This window comes from Rattus rattus, chromosome 2, assembly GCF_011064425.1.
Source record: "Rattus rattus isolate New Zealand chromosome 2, Rrattus_CSIRO_v1, whole genome shotgun sequence".
Taxonomy (NCBI): Eukaryota; Metazoa; Chordata; class Mammalia; order Rodentia; family Muridae; genus Rattus; species Rattus rattus.
Window position 1 is genome coordinate 97,092,129 of NC_046155.1, and position 18,204 is coordinate 97,110,332.

Below are 18,204 nucleotides of genomic sequence, written 5' to 3' on the forward strand. Positions count from 1 at the left end.
CTTGCCACAGGGAGCTGGGGACAGTGTGGCAGTGGCCATCCCAGCTTGAGTTCAGGGAATCAAGAATAAAATAGGGACAAGCCCTGGGTGCCGACTGCAGTCCTCGATGGTAGATACATCTTAACCTGGTCAAGCCGTGCAGCCATCGTTGTCACTGTGTGGAGTTGTCTGTCATTGCAGGTGTCTGTGCACAAGGACCTGAGCAGATAGGCCCCTGGAGGAAGGATTGCTCGTGGCCCGTGGTTTATGGGAAAAGAAACACATGGTTCAGTGAAAATGTGACCCGAGTTCTGTCCTAGGAGGAGTTGGGAAAAATTTAGGATGAGGTTCTGTAGGCTCATTGGACATCCCTTATACTCACAGTAACCTCCCATCTACCTACTCACACACCAAACTGTCCCTCTGTTAGCCACAGCCAGGTCCCCCAAGGTCCTCAGACACCAGCATTAACCACAAATACGCTGGGGTTGCATATTGTCAGATCCGAATCCAGACCAACAACCCAGAAATTGTGGGACATAGCTCTCCAGACTTCAGCAACCTGCCCCAGGGATTCAGTGGAAGCTGAAGTGAGCCTTGTACCGCATTGCCTCGGTTTCCATGAGGTGAAGCTAGCACGTGGGCTGGGTGTGAACTGGGCCAGGCATCCTTTTAGCCCTATACAGATCCTAACTCAGCAAACTCCACACATGACCCTGTGAGAAACCCTGATGAAAAGGAGGTGCCCAGCAGCAGAGGAAGTCAGGCGGCTTCGCACAACTAAAGGGCAGCAGGCTCCAGAGTCACAGCTAAAAGGCAACGGGCTCTAGAGTCACGCTCTTCCCCGCTAGGTGAGACAAAGTCCCCAGCAGTGGGTCTGGCTCCTAGAGGACATTCTGGGATGGCTGAGAATGTGGCCATGCAGGTGGCATTACCTCACCTGAGCGAGACGATCACACACACACACACACACACACACACACACACACACACACACACACACACACACACACACTGTGCCCCTGTTCTCTGAGATCTGCTGCTTTGTCAAGACTGAGGCATGAGTCAGCTGCAACACCAACTTCAGTGTCTGGAACCCTGGGGAACGTCAGCCTCACCCTTCACTGAGCCACAAACTCAAAGCGCCATCCTGGGCTGTGGAAACACCTCACTTTATATGGGACACAGAGCAGTCTCTCATGGGAGTTGGGACCCCAGTTTGACCGCTCCCAATCTCTGTTGCTTCTTCTATGAAGAGAAGGGAGGTAGTTGTAAATCCACAGGGCTTCTGTGAGGTTGTGGATGGTGACAGCTGTCACATCCAGAAGTGTGCACAGTGCACAGACTGTGGTTAAGCCGACCACCCCTCTTTCTTCTCCCTGCCTTCTGGTAGCTTTGGGGAGTACCAGGGTCCAGAAGGGTTCAAAGGAAGAACAAGTTCCTGAATGAACCGAGTACACTTGGCCTCCAGCCCCGCTGTCCTCTTCATTGCCTAGGCACAGGGGTTCCCAGGGAGGTTTTGGAGGTTAAACACTGGCGCCTGCTGTATCCTAGCAGAAGCTTAGTTCCTGTGTTGGGGAGCACCAGCCCTACCACACCTCACCACATCTCACACACCACAGCACCCTGGCCAGGCCAGGCCAAACTAGGCTTCGGCAATCAGTGCTGTGTGTGTGACCAGTTGCTGACAGGCTGAGAACATCTGAGGCTCATTAGCTGCGTTAACTGCGTTAACTGCGGGCTCCCTGGGGGCTGACATGCCTCCCCCCCCCCTGCCACCCTGCTTTGGCTTGGGGAGAATTATCCACAGACAGAACTTGCAAAGGATGCAAACGAAGACCAGGTGAGGGGCAGCCATGAAGGTAGGGGGAGGCAGCATCTCTGGAGTGGCCTCTGGGGACCTAGGAGAGCAGAGGAGGCTGGGAGGAGAGCCCCAGGCCTGGCCCAGATCCAGCCCAGAGTGGCTGACCAGTTATGCAGCCTAGGGGTAGGGGTAGGGGCTGTTTTTTTTTTTCCTCTCTAGGCCTCAGTGCCCCTGTGTGTACACCACTAGAAGGGGCTGACTGGAAGAGTATGCACACTAAGGGCCTTGGCATTCTAGAATTATGGGCATCTGAGGTCTAGCTTAGTGCTATAGGGAGGTAAACAATCTGGAATTCAACCAGAGGTAAGTCAGTGGGAGGGAACCATGGCTCCATTCAGTCCTGGACATCGTAGGAGGATCAGGAGCAGAAGGCCAAGAATACGACCCCATACCTCAGAACCATCACCTTAGGGTTCTAAGTGCCTAAAAGTAGCACAAATGGCCATACTAGCCAGAAGCAGGGCAGGTATGAACTGAACTTTCCAGAATCAGGGCTTCCAGCTGGATGCATGGTGCAGAAGCCAAGGGTCTCTCCTTAGTACTCATTCATTGCCCTTACCTTTCGCTCCCATAGACCATAGCAACCTTCACTGAGAACTTTTTTAATCATCATGTCATGTGGGATTCTAGGTGATGTACACACATTAAAACCAATTGACCTTCTCTGTGTGGCAGGTCCTGGTGCCTGGTAAGCCTGGAGTATGGCCACCAAGAGGTCCTGACATTGATGTTTTTCAAGACACCTCACAGGGCGGGCAGGCTGGTCCTAACGTTACTCTGACCTCAGGCAGTCTCCTGTTCCCCCTTGGGAGCCATGTCTCTGAAAAGTTGTGGCCTGGTGAGCCTGAGACTCACATGCCTTGGTGACACAACCTCTCCTCAGGAAGGCCTGCTGTGGGCATTGGTGTGGACGTGTCTCCAGACAGCACATCTGGCCTTTGGGACTGAGGGCGCGCATGTGGTCAGAGGGGGTTCTCCCCAGCTTCGGTTCTGTTCTGTAGCCCTTCTCAGTCATTGTGTTCTGTCTTCAGACAGTTGAGCATCCCTCAAGCACAGGCTGCAGAGTACCTCTGAGCGGGGAGCCTGTGATTCATCAACTTTCCAAGACTATATTTCTAAAGGCCCAGGCACAACAAGACCACTCTAAACACCCTGCCACAATTAAACACTTGATCATTTTCAAATATGAAAAACTAACCAGGGGACTGTAGAAAATACAGACAGCTGTAAAAATATGAAAACATACCTTTGGTTAGTTTTCAGACAAGTTTCCACTACCTTCTCCATCCCTCTGCACTGATCTGAAACAACCCCCTCCAACCCCAGATATAATCAATATCTCACTATCTTTGCCAACAGCTGTTCCCCAAGGAATCCTTCATAGCAGATCCTGGAAGACTGCCTTAGACTGGATTCTTGAAGGGTCTGGCGTCTTTCGAACAGCAAAGCTTCCTCCCAAACAGAACTGTTTAAGTAGGAGACAGTGTAAAAATTCTTCCTGGCCAGCGATCCAGAGACCGAAGGGACCTCCAGGTCCCTTGCCTACTGGATTGGCTGTGTGACCCTGGGCCTGTCCCTGCCCTTCCCTGAGTCTATCTTATCAATGCTAAAGGATTGGGCCTGATCAGGTGGTTTCTGACTGGCTAGTCCCAGGCACTCGGGCTCAGCTTGCAGGGACTGGGCTATCCTGTTCTGAGAATTTGCCTGAGGACAAGTTATCACACCACTCTGGGTTCCCCATGAAAAGGCTTAGACTAGAGTGCCTGATCTGTATACAGGTCTGCTTAGAGTTCCCAAAAGGTAGACATCCAGGGCCTGAGGTATCGGAGGGAGCTCCTACCTGCCTTACACCAGGCTTACCAAGGGGCCCACTCACTGCCACATGCTCATAGCTCTGAGGAGATGTGTGGACCCTGGCCCGCCCTCCATATGAAGTGTAAGTAATGTTTCCCAGAGGACCTTGGGGCTCATGACATCATGGATAGTAGTTTCCATGTGGCACTCACAGAGCTAAGTCCATTTAAAAATGAGGGGTGCTGTTTTCTTTTTTAAGTCCATTTAAGGACGAGGGATACCTTTCTTCCTCCTCCTCCTCCTCCTCTTCCTCTTCTTCCTCCTCTTCCTCCTCTTCTTCCTCCTCCCCCTTCCCCCTCCTCTTCCTTTTCCTTCCCCTCCTCTTCCTCTTCCTCCTTCCCCTCCTTCCTCCTCCTTTCTCTTTCTAAGAGACATGGAATATAAGATAAATGACTGCAGGAATTTACACAGAAAATACACAGGCTGAATCCAAGACCACCTCTGGTTTCTGGGGTCCTAAATACAACAGCAAAAACCAGAAGTTTGTTCCCTTCTTTCTAAAAACCACCTTGACTCGATTCCAGTTTCCTCCAATAGGATCACTGTTAGGGAAAATAGGTGGCCTTTAGGGCCCAGAAGGGCTCTCTCAGCCTCAGCTCATGGCCAACCAAGCATAATAGTTCTTCACTTGAGCACTGCTAAGAGACAACACATCATCGGCCATCTATTCATTCATTCGACCACGATATACCAAGTAACTTCTCTCTACTGGCATGGTCCAGTAATTCCTTGGGACTACAATGCAGGGGAGAAGACAGAGAAGAAGCCAACAGTGAAGGTGACTCTGTTTAATGTTACTGTTACAGAATACCAGAGGTAAGGCATGTAATAAAGAAGAGAGGTTTATGAAATGCCTGAGATGTGATAACCACATCCAGTCAGCTTCTGCTGAGGGCTCTGTGCTTTCTCTATTCATGGTGAAGAAACAGAGAGGATGTGGGCATGCATATACAGAAGGAGACATGTGAGAGGGACAGACTTACGTTATGGCCACACACTCTGAGGTGGTAATCCAGCATGGCGATTTCTTTTCTTGGAGACAAGAAAGACCTCACTCCTTGTGAGAACTAATTTAAATTATTGAGCAAACCATAAATCCATTCATGATGGTGGTGTCTCCCTTTCCAATAGGCTTCCCCCAACAATACCATTACACCGAGAGTGAGACCTGTCACACGCCCCTTTGCAGGGTACATTATACTCCAATACATCACAGAGATTGTGTTCTGTGATAGCAATAAAAACTGCTGGGGGAAGGGAGAGTCCCAGTGGGGCACACAGGGTGACCAGGCAGCCTCATCAAAAGTGGGGTTGGGTACGAGAGACTCTCATCTCTGAACACGTGGTTCTGTAGACATGTGGAGGAGGAGGGGCACCTCAAACTAAGGAAGGATTGGTGATTGTGAGAGCAGGAAGTGAGCTGGACATGGCGGGCGCCTGAGGCCTGGAGTTCTCAGCTCCACACTGGGCTTCGGCAGCTGTGAACAGTCAGGGGACAATCATTCAGGTGACAGTGGGGCACCTCCCCATCCAGCTGGTCGACTCCACTCCACGGCCTCCATTAGACACTTCACACGACCAGAGTGTGGCCCAGAGTGCCTTTCAGAGAAGCTCGAGTGTCAAACCTGCGTGCGGTAGATGGGGTAGGGGCAGGCCCGAACTCTGACTCCACTGCTGACTAGCCAGTCATGTAACACAGGGCTTTAAAGGCCCTGCCCTTCCTTGAGCCTCAGTTTCCCTCTCTTTAAGAGGATAGAAGGGATGACTATACAACTGTGAATACACAAAAGTGAGTTGTACACTTGACAAAACTTTTTTTTCCCTCTTTTTGGAGACAGGGCTTCACTCTCTCAATCTGTGCTCCTAGGAGCCGTCATAGGGTGTCAGATGCCTGAAACCCTGTCTCCTGCCCTGGGGGCTGGGCATAGCCTCTTATGGGCATGCTCCTCTCTCCTTCCTCAGGATGCTCCTGACTTGGCTTTCTCTGAGCCTGCTCCAGGCCTGCTGTTCTGTGTGTTGAGGAGTCGAGGGCTGCTAGAGGGAGCAGCCAAAGCCATTACTAAGCTGAAAGATGGCTCTGCTTGGCAGGCCTTAGCTACCCGGCCTCTTTGCAGGCAGACCCTGCTCCCCCCACCCCAGCCTGGTGCCAGCTTCCCCCTCTACAGTGTCTCGAGGTGAGAGCTTTTCCACCGTGCACAAGCCAAGCCTGGTTCTTGGCTCCAGGTTCAGTGAGCTGATTTCCGCTGTCCCCACCCTGGCCTGCTGCCCCAGGACCTGATGCAGGCCTCAGCCAGGCCAGGGCCGTAAGTTCTTTCCACCCTTGTTTTTTTTTTACATTTTTCTCTCACCTTTCAGTGTGGCTCTATCCCTCGGCTGGAACTCTCTACGTCCCCTCCCTCTCCCTCCTCCCTGCCCCCACCTCCAGTAAGTTAGCATTATGAGAAGGGTGCATAACCCAAGACAGAGGATCAGGGTTCAAACCCCAGTTCCCCCTGCACCCTTCTGCCTGCCTTGGTTTCCTATCCCAGGAAACTGGATGAGCCTCCTAGTCCCTGCTCCTCTGGAACAAGTGAGCTGAGTCTAGAATCCTGCAAAATAGTAGGTGCTCAACAAGTGGGAGGTTCTTCCTTACCTTCCTGGTGTATTTTCTCCCCAGGAGTTTCTGCGTGCCTCCGTTACCACAAAGCAGCAGACAACACACATACACACACACACATACACACATACACACACACTTACACATACACACATACATACACATGCACACACACACATACACATATACACATACATACACATGCACACACACATACACACATACACATATATACATATGTACACACACATACATACACATACACACACATACACACATACATACACATGCGCACACACATGCACTCACATACACACACATACACATACACACATACATACATATGTACACACACATACATACACATGCACACACATACACACATACATACACATGCACACACGCACACACACACACACCCCACCATGCTATGAAGCCAATCGTATCCAGTGCTCATTTTAGCGCCCATGCTGGAAGACATGCCTAGTCTAGCCACCGCCATGGGGCTCCCAAGGGGATTTGTAAGGTGTCCTCTAAGCTGTGACTGGGGAGCCAGAGTTGTTTTTTTTTTTTTTTTTTAACCAACTAGAACCCAGCAGAGACATGCTGTAGACGTCACAGTATGGTCCACAGGCTCCTCAGGGACCCTACATTACATCATGTATACTCACAGGCTTCCGGTTATTTCCTATGTCCTCGACCCCAACTAGAGAGTCTAACATCCTCAATTCACTTCTAAAAACTCTCTTGAGGTGGAGTCTTATGTTATCTAGGCTAACCTCTAACTCTTTTTGGAGTTAGCTGGGGATGGCCTCGAACCTCTAATCCTGTGGCCACTTGCTGAGTATTAGAATTGTGAGCATGCATAAATACTTGAGTACGCATTTCTCCAAAGAAGACAGAGAAAGGGCCACACAGACCAAGGCTCGTTTGCATTAGTGACTGGGTAGGGGCAGATCAGAAGCCCAGTGCAGAACTGGGAATGTGGCTCAGTCGGTAGAGTGTTCGCCTGGTGTGCACAGAGCCCTGAGTTCGATCCCCAGTGCCTCATGTAACCATGCCTGTAGTCTCAGCACTGGGGAGGTGGAGGTAGAAGGATCATAAGTCCAATGTTATCGGCTCTATGTTGGTTTGGGGCTAGCATGGGCTATGGTGACTCTGTCTCAAAATAAAATGTAAGAAACGAGGAGATTTCTTTTTTTTTCTTGGTTCTTTTTTTTTTTCGGAGCTGGGGACTGAACCCAGGGCCTTGCGCTTCCTAGGCAAGCGCTCTACCACTGAGCTAAATCCCCAACCCCGAGATCTCTTTTTTACACAAGATGGCTATAATAAGAGAACAACGGAAAATGGCAAAGCTTTGTCAAGGCTGTCAAGAAACCGGCCCCCTCATACACTGCTGAGGGAAATGTGCAAAGGCGCAGTTCTGTAGGAGACTGGCGTTCCCCCAGAGTCATACAGCATTACCATGTAATCTAGCAATTCCATTCCTAGTTATATACATCAAAGGATTGAAAACATACATCTCATACAAATGTTTGCCCAAGACTGTCCATGGCAGCAGCATCTACAATGGCCCAAAGGGGAAGCCATCCAGGTGCCCACTCAGCTGTTGAATGGATAAACAGCGTGCAGCAAGTGTGTCTATGCAGTGGAGTGACAGCCATCACAAGAAGAAATGCAATGTCCCTACATGCTGCGACACAGAGAAAGTCCAACATAAGCTTGAAATGCCCAGAAGAGGAAAATCCATAACGTTTTTGTTTTTGAAGGAAATAATGGTTTTTAAAGTCTGGGCTGGTGAGTGGTATTGGAGCGTCACTGCTAATGGGCGTGGGGTGTTTCAGAGGGTGGTGGGTGGAAGTGTTCTAGGATTTGTAAGTAGGTTATGCATCGGTTTTTTGTGGCAATTGTATGGGTCTGGGGGAATCGTTAGCATAGTAAGCCTAGTACCCTCATGTTAGAGACAGGAGATGACAGTCCAGAGAGACAGAGCAGGGACCTGAACCCAGAACTACGCTCATCCCTCTCCCCTACTCCCAGATTGTTAGTTCTGAGAGGATTGGATTTTCTGCCAGGCCTGTTGCTCCTGTAGGGATAGCACAGCCTCAGGCAAGGCATGCATTGCTAGAGGACCCACATTGGGTGAACCCAAGAAAACGTGGGCTTGGTGGCCACTGGAGATACAGGGGATGCTCAGGGCCACCAGCCATCTCCCTTCCACACCTGTTCTTCTCTTCTTCACATGGGAGGAAGCACTGAGCTGGAAGCTCCCCCCAAATCCACTTAAGCCACCCCAGAGAGACTTCAGTGTGTCCCCCTGGGTCACATACACCTTCTAGATCAATTATGTAGCTCTCTAGAAGACTGGGCCTTCTGTCAGGGTCCGAGCCTCTGTGACTGGCACTTCTCCCAGCCCAACATTCAGAAAATGGAGTCAGAGGTGGGAGGTAGAGACACATTTGGCAACAGGAACAAGAAGAGGGAGACAGGGCAGACACAAACTCAGCCACCTCCTGCCTGTGCGCTGAGGGCATGGCCCATTACACTACCAGCCAGAGGAGGAAGCCATGGTGTTTGGAGGGCGAGTGATCTAGCGCTCAAGACCCACTTTGTCTGCTTTCTGGCTGGGTGCAAGTAAGCAATGGATCTTGAGACTCAGCTTCCTGGACAGCAGAATTAATTTTCACTGAGTTGAAAGCAATGGAGATAGAGCACCAGCCCTCAGTCTGCTGCAGAGGAGGGCAGGACTAAACGTCATTGCTACTGATGCTGTGAGTAGGTTCATGTTCAGCCGCAGGTGAGAAGCAGAGGATTCTGGGAAAATGCTTCAATGGGAGCTTCCCAGTGAGCGGCAGTGAGTGGAACTACCTGTCCTGAGCTCAGGTTTCTTCCCTATGACTTCCCTATGGAATCGGCTGCTGAGAGCCCGGTGCCTCTGAGCTCAGTGTCCCCTAAGCCAGTGAGAGCCGCTGAGTGGCAGCCCAGGACTCTTGCTCATTGAAGGCTCCTATGAATTTGACAGAGTCATGAACCTACTCCCAGGTAGCCTCTATTTTGCAGAAGGACCAAGACCCCTCAGTACTGTTAGGAATCTGCTTTTTTGTAAGGCTATGGGCTGGGCGTGGGTCCTCACAAGCGATTGGCCTCGTGTGTTCTCAATGTGACTGTACCCTGGCTGGGAAAACAGCCTTACCTGGACCAGGCTCACTGGGGCTCTGATTGCCTGTGCGACTTTAATCAAGTCTCTATTGCCCCCTGGGTCTCCATGACCCCTGAGGAAGGAATTATACTCAAGGGCAAGAGCCTGAAGCTAGGCCCACAGCCCTGAAGAAGTAGATGGGTGGCCCAACCCCCACACTTCAGCTGCATCTGGTGACATCACCCCACCTCCTCCTGTTTCCCCAGCAACTGGGGTGCTGGAGGAGGCTCCCCAGGGGCCCAGACCGTCTGGATTTCTTTGCATACAACTGTACCTCATCCACATTTGTACAATTAAATTGTCAGTCTGGGTTAAGTGCTGTCTGTTGATGGCTGTCAGCCTCTCTCTGGCTCCGTTCACAAACTGCTCAGACCCTGTGTGAATGTCTTGCCCATCCCTCAGTTCTAGGGACAGAGAATATGGCAGGAGGAGTGGGAGCCAAGAGGCCTAGATTCCAGCCCAACTAGGCCACACATCTGCTGTGAGTCTTGGTCAAGTCACTTCCCCTGTCTGGGCCTGTATCTCCCCATCTTAAGAACAGGGCCAATCATGTCTACCCAGCCTTCATTCCTCTCAAAGCAGCCTCAAGGCTCACGGGGGCCTGTAACTGTGGCAGACCTTAGAAACGATGAACTCAGTGCCAAGCCCAAGGTAGCTGAGAAAACAGGCATTCGAGATAGAAAGGAGCCTGTGATTCCCCACCATGTAGGAAAGGTTATCCTACTCTCTGGTCTACCCTGTTCTCTGGCTGTGCATTTGGCTTCTCAGTCTCTCCCTAGCCTAAAGATAGAGAGGCACGAAGGTAGAAGGTCAAGGGCCTGCTTCCCACAAATGTGCCCATTATTCCAGATGTCCCATGCCTTCCCCAGGTCCAAGACTCCCAGACCAGAGGCAAACTGTGTCTGACCTTGCCCCTCTGTCTGGAGACATCCCTGTCTCCTGTTGCTGGAGCAGACCCTGAGCCTGGTGTGTAAGGCCTCCCACCCCTCCTCAGACTGGCAGCTTGGAGCTATGGATTTGCCCTTCCTGACACCATGCTTCCCCCACTTGTCTGTGCTCCTCCTGCTCCCCGCTAAGTGCCCCTCCCCCACCAGCCTGCTGACAGACAGCTCCTCTCCCACCTACAGATGAGCCAGCAAGTTTCCCATCTGGAATGGTTTATGTACCTGGCAGAAGAGGAACTAGCCTTTATCAGGGAGCTGTTACAGCCCAGCCTTCCACATCCATCATCTCTTCTCAGCCCCACTCGCAACCCTAGGTGGTAAAATTTACTCCTGTTTTCCAGGTGAGAGCCAAGACTCAAGCACAAGGGCGATCCTACAGAGAGTTGGCAGAGCCCGCCTGAGCTTAGGCCTTAGTGGACATACTGGCTGTATGGAGACTGAGGCACAAAGACCAGAGACCCCTGTGATGCCCCAAGCACAATCATATAGAAAGGGGGATCCTGAGAAGAAAGTTGTGGGGTTTTGCTTTAGACTCCAGAGGCTTCTCTTGCAGACAGAACCAGACCGTAATAGTAGAGACTGTGTTAGAGGGTGGAAGGTGTGGAAATCCTGCCCTGGGATTTGCGAGCAGGGCTGGCTGAGGGATGTTGACTCTCCCTTGTGGCACTATGGGGCAACCAGCCTTTGTCTGGCTCTGATATCACACAAGGGATGCAACACCACTGGTCCCATGTCCCCCTCAGATCAGTGGCCACCTTAGGGCTGCGAGAGTGGCCTATTCTTGAGATGCTGAGACAGGGAAACTACATAATTATAGTTATACACAATAATTGCATATTTTAGCTTGTTCACTGTTTTCCTGTGTGTGTGTGTGTGTGTGTGTGTGTGTTATGTACATAGAACGTGTGCACACAGAGGCCACTACATGTCACTTTATGCCCGTGCCCTTATAATTGGGTTTCACATTTAGACCTGTGCTGGTGTCCAGCAAATGTCAGAGACCCTCCTGCCTCGATCCCCAACAACTGAGTGGGAGAAGCACGCTGACTGGCCTTTCACGTGGGTGCTGGGGGGGTTCTACCCCTTGTCCACGAGCAGAAAGTTCTCTGAGCCCCGGACTATACTCAGCCCTATCTTCTCACTGAACCTGTTTGTTTCACGTAGCTCAGTATCTGCCTCCCAATCCCACACCCCACCCACACCCCTATCCCCGAGAGCTGAGAGGGAAGTTTCTACAACCTGGGGACTGAGCTCCAGTTTTTCTTTGCCACACTGAACAAACAATATCAGGGCAGCCCAGATCAAGGGTGGAAGGGCAGACTTCACTTGTGGCCAGGTGAGCTAGTCAGCTTTCTCGTGCCTGTGATAGGTAGTTGGGGACAACAATGTCATGGAAGGGAGATTTATTTCAGCTCATGATTTCACAGGCTTCAGTCCTTAGCTGTCTACCCTCGAGCCTCCACTCTGTATCTTTAAGCTAGGCCCGGACTGACACACTGTCTTTTACTCAAAGTATGGAAGCAGAGTCTTGATGGCAGAAGAAACTGCACCCAGACACATGCCTGGTGGCTCCGTGCTTCCTGGTCCTCTTCTGGTAACAGGAGCTCCTGGTCCTTCCCAGCATTTTCTCACCAACTTTCACTCAGAGGACACGTGACCAAGCAGTCAGCCAGCCCCTTCTCTGGGACTGACACATAGACCAGAGGGGAAAGGTCTCTGACTGGAATTTCTACCTGGGGCTGTCACAGCCAATTCCCAAAGGAGGAGCAAGAGCAAGGCCAAGGCTGGGTAGCTTCAGAAAATGATGGTAACAGCTCTTCCTCCAGGTCTCAGCTGCTCAAGTCTCCTGCCCAGAGCTCCTTGTAGGTGCACCAGACGTGGTCCAGCCTCTCTCTGGGAACTGACAGAGGCCTGAGAAACACAAGCATTGTCTCCCACGCAGCCACCGTGGCCATTCAACAATGAGCGCTGAAAGTGGCTTTTCAGAAGTGACGGCTCAGCAGACATGACGGGCAGTGCTTTGTCATGTGCACCCAGGAAAGCAGCCTCTCCCCACCCTATCCTGGGGTGCTAGAGAATAATAACACCTCCCTTGTGGCCCTGAAGAGGAGGACAGGCCCCTCCCAGGCAGTGGGCAGAACCAGGTTTGTAGGCCTCTTGCACAACCTCTCTGCAGGCCTGGGGCTTGGTGGGCTCACTCAGAGACAGGTCTGGGATGTGTGTGTAGTGGGTCGCACACATATAGAGGAACACACACACACACACACACACACACACACACACACACACACACACCTCCTATTTGATTATCTCCCAGAAGCCTTCAGAGGGCGCTGGCTGCTGTTTCCCCATTGTGAATGATGAAGGTAAAGATCAGGTGACTGAACCACTTCCTCCGAGTCCCACAGCAGGTAAGCAGAGGAAATCAGTGTGAGCCCCAGGCCCAGGGGGCTTTGGTGACACGGTGGCTACTTAGTGTACCTCTCCTATGTCTAGAAGGTTTGACCTTGAGGCATCCTAAGCTGACCCCTCTGCTCAGATGCATGTTCCTCTGCTCCCTACACAGACCTTTGTCAAAGCACAACTTTGGGTCCCTCAGTGAAGGTGTCTGGTGTCTGCCAAGTTCATCCAAGCTTGAGATCGGGAATCTCTAGGAGTCAGGAGAGAAAGAATAACTGTGTCCCTGTGTCCTTTCCTTCCCCTCCCCATCCCTCTCTTTCTTCTTTCTTTTTTTTCCTCCCTTCATCCTATCCCTGATTCATCTTTTGCTATAGAGTTAGGACTTGGGTTCTAGAGCCAGAGAGGCCCTTGGAGGTTGTCTAGCTTGAGAGAGAGAGAGAGAGAGAGAGAGAACCAGTGCTGAGTTCAGCAGGTAACCATCTCTCCTACCTGTTGTCTGGAAACAGCCGTCCAGACCCCACCATATCCAAGGCTTTAGCAGAAGTGAATAGAGGGGTCAGTGTGTGTGTGTGTGTGTGTGTGTGTGTGTGTGTGTGTGTGTGTGTGTGTGTAGGGGGTCAGCATGACAGACTGAACTACAGCTGGTGCCTCCCTGGGTAAGGCACATGCAGGGTGAGGCTGCAAAGTTGTGAGTAGCAGCAAGCTGTCTGCAAGGCGGACTTGACCGACCAGATAAACTATCACTCTGGTGACAGAGAAGGGCAGCACAAGTGCTCCTAGCAGCAAGAGTGTGACACGCTGTCCTGCCCTGCCATGCTGGGAGTCCTGTCCCCATTGAATTGGAGCCCAAGGCCCAGGTGTCCAGCACAGGCCTTCTGACAGTGACCTTTGAGAAACTCTTGGCAGGGAAGGGGGTGAATAGGGAAGGAGAGAAGTTAATGGCCCTAAAGATGATAAACCACTTCCCAAGCATCCAAGGGAGGATGATAAAATTCTCCTTTTCACGGAAGTGGGAGACTGGGCTGCAGGGAAGGCAGGCTTGGTCTGGATCCCCTCTGACTCTCAGGCCAAGGTTTTGGCTTCTCTCCCTTAGCACTGCTCCGTCCCACCTAGGTTGAGGTGCCCTGCCTGACCTGTGCCCTGTTCTTCACCCACCAGGTCGAAGTAGTTTGAGGGGCCACAGGCTGGGCTTCAGGAGACCTAGAACTGGCTCCTGGCCCCCATCAGTCCCTAGGAGTCAAGGGAGCTCACTCTTCTCTTACAGGATTTCTGCAGCCAGTGCCATACTGACTCTGAGCAGGGGATGTCTGGGTCTGGGGATTAGCTCAGTGCTTTCCAGCAACTTCCGTTTGAGCCTTGGCTCAAAAATCTGAGATATTAATCCTGATCGTGGAGAATATAGATGATCTTGTGGGGTTATATTATTCCTATTTTATGATTCAGAAAACTAAGTACAGGAGAATTTAAGGAACTCACTCAAGATCACACAGCTCGAAACAGAACCAGGAAAATTCTGCTGGAGTCCCAAATGGACTGTATTGACAATTGCATTTCTGCAACAGGCGGTCACTCACTCCTAGCACACTCTCGCCTCTACTTCCGGTGATCCCCAGGTGCCAGGGATTCAGCATGGTGCTGGGGTGCAGTCTGAGGTCTATATTGTAATTCCTAATTGCTTCCCACTCCCATTCAACCGGAAGCCAGCTGAAGTCCTACTCATGAAAATGTTTGGAGACTGTTGGCTTGCTTTTTGGAGCACAGAGGCCACCTGGAATGGCTCTGACTGTGATGGCTCTGGTGTCAGGGGAGCTAAGGGCAAGTCAGCCCTTGGCCACCATTGCCTTCATCCCCAGCCTTCTAAGGGAAAGTCTTATCCTACCCCGGGCTCCTGTGTGCCCCACATAAAGCTCCCACTGCCATCCCACAGTTTTGATAATGGAACTGACTTAGTGCCCTGGTCTGGTCAATGTTGATGTACAAGCTTGGTAGTGTTCTCGTGTTCTATTATTCTTATTTGTGTATGTAGTATGTGTGTGTTCGGTGCTGCATGCTATGTGTGGAACATTGTATGTTTGTGAATGAACTGTTTGTGGGCACTCTGTGCGTTGAGTAGCAACCTAGTGACATGTATATGACTACTGCACACCTATGCTACTGCACCTATGTGCTACTGGATATGTGAGCATGTGATGTATACAGATATCCTGATAGTGTGTTTATATGTGACATTGTGATATGTCCCAGCCCAGTGTGCGAGATGGCTGGTATGGCCAGAAGGCTTCAGGGCCATTGTGGATTGTGGGTGCACCTCTCCCTCTCCCTCTCCCCTTCTCCCCTTCTCCCTCTCCCTCCCTCCCTCCCCCCCTCTCTGTATGTGTGTGTGTTGGGGGGAGTTCGTGTACCCTCAGAAGGCTGGGGACTTCAGAAGCAGCTACAAAGGTAGCAGACAGTCTGGGAGATCTTAGGGAAGCCCCTTTTCCTCGCCTCTGCTTCCCTTTCTACTAATGAGCTAGATAGACCCTGAGCACATTCTGATATCGAAAATTCTAGAATGAGGAAAGCAGAAACTGACAGAACCACAGCAGAGGGAAATAAGGCTGACCTCGGTCGGTGTCTAGTAAAGGAAGAACAATTGAAGGGGTTAGGGGTGGAGAGCAGGATTAACTCAGAGGCAGGACTACATTCAGGGGAAGTCCTCTCCAGTGCCGGTTAGCTTCTCAAACCTGGTCCTCTGCTGGGACAGAGCCCCTACAGCCCGCTGGGTTTGCCCACAAGACTCCCCTGCAACCAAGTCAAGCCAGAATATAAGACACAGCCTACTTGGAGCCACTTTAAGATGCACTTCTCATAGCAGAGCCCTAGCACCTCTTAGAAGTGAGCGTCCCTCTGAGATGTCTAGAAAGATGGCCCAATGAACCTTCTAGGACCATAGCAGAAATGCAGGGCTCAAGACCCCCCAACTCCTGAAGCAAGTAAGCGGCAAACGCATTTAGTAACACTGGCCTCCGCACTCTGATTCAAGTCAGACCCTCTGGCTGGTTATTACTAACTTCGGAGGTGGGCCTTCCCTGAGCCCCGCGCGCCGCTGGCACACAACAGGCATGCTTTCAACACTAGCCGTGGCGAGCAAATTCCCTTCCGTACGGCAATAGGGTGCAAAGTGTCCCGGAGCGCCGGGCGGGCGCCGCGGGTCCGAGGCGTCATGGGGACCCCGCCCCCGCCCCGCGCGAGCCACCGGGTGGGGATTCGGCGCGCTGACGTGGGCGGATCAAAGCGGCGGTCCGCGCCTTATAAAGCGCTTGGGCCGGCCGGCGCCGCAGATCGTGCCGGGCAGGAGAGAGCTCCGGAGATCCGCGGGGGGCAGGCCGGAGAGCCGAGCGCGACCGACAGCAGCGGCTCCTGCGCCCGGGTTGCCGGATCCCCCGCTCCCTGCTGTGCCGCGTCTGGAAGAAGCAATCCTCGGCGCTCCCGCCGGCGGGGCACCGCACTCTCAACTCCTGAGGGCGGCCGGGGCTGCGGGAGCACGCTGGTCGCGCCGGGAGAGCGCCCCAAAGGTGAGCAGATCCGTGGCAAATGTTAACCAGGGACTCGCTGGGTAGGGAGAGGGGCGGCTGAGCCCAACAGACCTCCTTATTAATAGGGCACCCACTCCTGGGGAAGCAAACCAAAGTGGCCTTCGTCGCTCTCCTTTCCTCACCTCTCTGCTCCGCAGCATTCCGAGTAACTCCTTGGCGGAGCGCAACAGCCTGGACGACCCTGGGACTAGGGGACTCGTGGTTGAAAGATGGGGTGGGTTGTACGGTTCCTTCAGTTCTCCCCCAGCTCTTCCGTCCTGTCCCCCATCCCAGGACTCGGTCCCCTCCCTCGCAGTCTGCGGGTTGATGAGGTCACGCCCGAGCCATCCCGGGGGTGGGGGGAGATTTGGATTCCGCGACAGAGGGTGTGTGTGAGGAGGCGAGAAAGGGGGACAAAAGGCTGTGAAGTCCATAGCTCCGGCCAGAGCTGGAGGTGAAGAGCTCGGGGAGGTGAGGAGGGCTCGTAGAGGCAGCTGGGAAGGGGGAGCGAGTTTGTTTACCGACCTCAGCTCCAGGTTGGGGGCTGGGACTGGGGAAGAGAGTCCTGACCCCGCCCTGCGACACATCTGGAGCCGCTCCGAACATCTGGCTTAGTTCCAGCCCGGTACCTTTCATCCGTAGCACTGAAGTGCCTCGGTGTCCCCTACAGTCGTTGGGAACGAAGGATTCAGCTCCAGAGGGTGGAAGGAGTTCTGCACTCTCCTTATCCGCTTTTCAAACACCGCGTCTCCGCGGTGACCTGGAGCAACAGAGAAGGTCTTGACAGACTCTCCGCTGAGCTTAAAGCTGAGCTCACTGCAACTTCGCAGGTAACCTTGAAGCTGTCGCTCGGCGTCCCTGTCGCACCCGTTTCGTTTTGAGTGCTGCGCGGCCAGGCTTTTGGAGCAGTCCACTTGGTCACTATACTGGTGCGGACATTGTCCCGGTGCGCAGCACCAAATCTGGGGCCAGCATAGCACACCCGGGTTGAGAGAGGCTCGGCCAATCCTTGCCGGATAGGCTGAGCGGGAAGGTTATCTAAAGTAAAGTTTTTAGAGCTCCCTAAGCTTTAAGATCACCTGTTGGCGGCCCGGGACTGGGCCACAGGGCCCGTGGTGCTCGACATTTGCACAGCCCCGGGAGACTCTTTCTTGAGACTGCTGCTAGCTGGGTATCTTAGACTTATTGTCCAAGAAGAAGTATCAAGAATTGCTCTCTCTTTCTCTATCTGTAAGCACTGCTTGTTTCCGCGGGCCCACTATGAGACTGTCCCCATTGCAGGCTGGGCGCCCACTCTGAGCCAAGAGGTTGCGTAGTTAGTTCAGAGCTAACGCAAACAAGTCTTTTGGGATAACCAAGGCCAAGAGGGAAGTCATTCTGCGTTTCATCCAAGACGGGAACAGTAGAGCCCGAAGTCCCACTGTGTGAGGTGGGGGCAGATCTTTCTTTGAACCCAGGCTTAGCGCCCCCTGGCGGACCGGGGACTTCCAGCGGCGAATGCGCTCTGACCCTTAGGGCGCAAGGTGAGGGTGACCCAGCGGCTCGCAAGGCGTAGGACAAGAATAATATCAGTATGCAGAGGCCAAGGTGCCTTTTCAGCAAAGCGCCGGGTGACTGAAGGAGAAATCTAGGGCCGCTGGAGCTTCTGGGAAAAGCAGGGAGTAGCTGGAGGCTTGGGTCCCCGACTGCTATGCGATTTGGGCTACCTCTCCTCTAACTGGGAACGTTGAATTGGACATTAATACCCCTGCTGTAAGTCCTCGAGATTCCTTCTGCGACTTGCCCTTCCCTTTCCACTTAGAAATTCTGGGCGC